Here is a 3,192-nt window from a genome sequence, read left to right as displayed (position 1 = left end):
CACTTGTGTTTCTCCCATAGCGCTGTCCTTGTAAGCTGTGTTCAACATCACAACAGTTTCTGCAGCTTTTTTTCAGGAGCAGGAAACAAAATTTCACGGCCGCACGCTGTTCTCTTAAATAGGCCATCACACAAAAGGAGGTTCAAGTCAAACTGCTTTTACAAAGAAAAATCTCTATCACCAGGGAGAACCTTGGCAGGCAGGCAATGCCAGTGGGTGCACTAACTCAGAGCAAGTCGCTCAACGCTCGCCGACTCGGGAAAATGCATACTACAAAAGCTCTTCCCAGAAGAGGTTTTTCTCCTTTTTCAGGGGGATACCCCCTTGTAGACAAGAAATCCTGCCTGTTGGTCTGCCTCACATACCCGTTGTCTCAGGATTGATCCTCTGTTATACCTCATAGCTTCTTTGCCTAGGCTTTTGGTCTCAGGCTGGCTCCTTTGCTCTATCCCATAGTCTCCTTCTCACAGCCTCTGGTGCCTCTGCTCTCAGCCTTTGCCACTTTAGACAAAACTGGGAAACATGCTTTCCTTCTGATATTCTTGAGCCTTTTGTGTTTTGAAAAAAGATATTTGCAATGAATAAGTCTTTGGTCTTGTAAAATTCTATCATTTTATCTCTAGCTTTTGTTTCTATCCCAAGGCCCTGTTTTCCAACTATTGTTTCTTCCCCTTTGTTTCCAACTTTTGTTCTCCAATGGCCAATAATTAGCAATTCATCTTGATTGCATGTATGATCAATTTCAACCTGAAGATGGTAAAATTTATCAATTTATTCATCACTCGTTTTAGAGGTTGGTGCATAAATTAGAATAATTGTATTTCTTTATGTGACAATAGATATGATCCCATCACAGTCAGCATTGTGTTTCAAGAAAGCTCTTGAAATGTCCTTTTCAATGAAGAGTACAGCTATTCCTCTGGATTGTGTCATTCCTCACACAGTAAACCATATTCTTTCCTGATGAAAAATGGCCAGTGTTAGACCATGCCAGCTCACGAATGTCTAGCCTATTGATTATTATGCATTCCATTTTAGTCTTGATTTCCAACTTTCTCTGGTTCACCCTTCATGCATTCCAAGTTCTAGGTTTTAATAGACGTTTGCAGCTGTTTCATCCCCTTTTGAGTTGCCCTCAGTTGCAAATGAATGTCCTGAAGGCTTTAATCTTAAAGGTTTCACTCCATCGATGTCATTACGGTTGGTTCTACTTTGTGAAGCAAAGTCTTTACAGTCACATTTGGAGTGCCTTTCAACTTCCTAGGCTTATCTTGCACACTCTGTGACAACGTTGTTTCTATTCCTGAGCTTTTTAATATCTGACATGGTTTTGTTGATGTCCATAAGGTTTTCAGTGGCTAATCTGGTCTCGGTGTGGAAGCTCCACTGAATCATGTTCACTATGCGTTTCGTTGCTGGTATTTGAAAATATCAGTGACGTAGTTTTCAGCATCATAGCAACACATAGGCCATCACAGTACAACAAACTATCAGTCCTGTTGTTTTCTCCTCTAAATTGTTTATCTTATCTAGATAGACCTGAAGAGATAATAATATGCACAAAAAACCAAGACAGAGCAAAGCAAGGCAACAAAAGAAAACAAAACAATAAGAACAACCAAAAAAACCAATGACAAATAAAACAAAAACCTGTAAATAGTTCAAGGTCTGTTTCTTAACCTTTACAAGTGCTTTCCAGTCAAATCTGTTGTGGTGTCATAACCTGGGGCTTGGTACTCCCTTGGGACTTCCTTGCTGTGCTCCCCTTGCTTTTCTGTTGCATGCCCTTAGTGTTTTGCCTTGGTGTGCTGGGGTCAGATTGGGTGCAATTCCCACACTGTGTCTCCAGCGTTGTCCCCTGTAAGGCTATGGGTCAGTGAGGGATGTCGTGTCTCATAGTGGGGCCAGCCATATGGTCCTCTCTGTGCATTGGCTGCTCTGAGCAGGAATACTGTCCTCAGGACTTGGTGAGCCAGGATGTGCTCCACTCTCTCTTCCTCCCCCTTTATTTGCTCCTGTGTGCTTTGATCAGACATGTCCCCATCCCTGAGCTGTAGCTTCAGTGCTGTCCTCTGAAGTGAATTCTTCTGGGAGGAGGGGCTGCTGTCCAAGTAGTTAGCATTGGGGCCAGACCCTCAGACCTTTCTACTGATTCCCTGCTTCATGCCGGTATGTTGCATTCCTATCTTGGAGCACTGGGTTGAATCTGGTCCCACTTTCCCTGTGGAGATATAAACAATACCCTCCCCTTGGGTGGGTTAGTGTCCTGTTCCCCCACTACCCATTTCTGTTTTTTTTAACCCCTCCTTTTTAGGTGGCTACCAAATGTATCCCTGGATTTGGTCTGGCCCCTGCCATACGTATGTATGAATTGTGGTAGGAGTTATATGAATCCCCAATAAAAGGATTTTTAAAAAGGTAACAATCTAGAAAAGAATGATGGCAACATATGTACAAATATGCCTGATACAATTGATGTATGGATTGTAATAAGTATTGTAAGAGCTCACAATAAAATGATTTTTTAAAAAAAAGAACAGGTTTGACACATTGAATATTAATGACAGAAGACCCGATGAGCTGTGGGAGGACATCAAGAACATCTTTCATGAGGAAAGCAAGAGATAATAAAAAAGACAAGTAAGAAAGAAAAAGTCAAAGTGGATGTCAGAAGAGACTCAGATTTTTCTCTTAATTGTACAGTAGCTAAGGTAAATGCAAGAAATGATGATGTCAAAGGACTGAACACAAAATTTCAAAGGGCAGTTCAAAAACATAAAGCAAAATATTATAATGAAATGTGCAAAGACCAAAGGTTAGGAAACAAAAAAGAAAGAACATGCTTGGCATATCTTAAGTTTAAAAAAGTAAGGAAAAATCCAAGCCTCGAGAGGCAATACTGAAAGATTCTGTGGGCAATATATTGACAGTGCAGGAAGCAACAACAGAATGATAAGAACATAAAGTGTCACTGTATAAAAATAATTGGTTGACAATCAACCATTTCAAAAGGTAGCATATGATCAAGAGCCAATGCTACTAAAGGAGGAAGCTGAGGCGGAACTGAAAGTGTTAGACAAAAACAAGGCATCAAAAAGGACTATACCGACTGAAGTGTTTCAACAAGTTGTTGAAGCACTGGAACTGCTAACACCTATGCCAAGACATTTGAAAGACTTACTTGTCAAACTG

The sequence above is a fragment of the Echinops telfairi genome, unplaced genomic scaffold (genome assembly GCF_000313985.2).
Source record: "Echinops telfairi isolate 266 unplaced genomic scaffold, ASM31398v2 ScPeMD7_18;HRSCAF=68, whole genome shotgun sequence".
NCBI classification, from domain to species: Eukaryota; Metazoa; Chordata; class Mammalia; order Afrosoricida; family Tenrecidae; genus Echinops; species Echinops telfairi.
The sequence above is the reverse complement of the archived record's forward strand: the minus strand, read 5'-3'. Positions refer to the sequence as shown.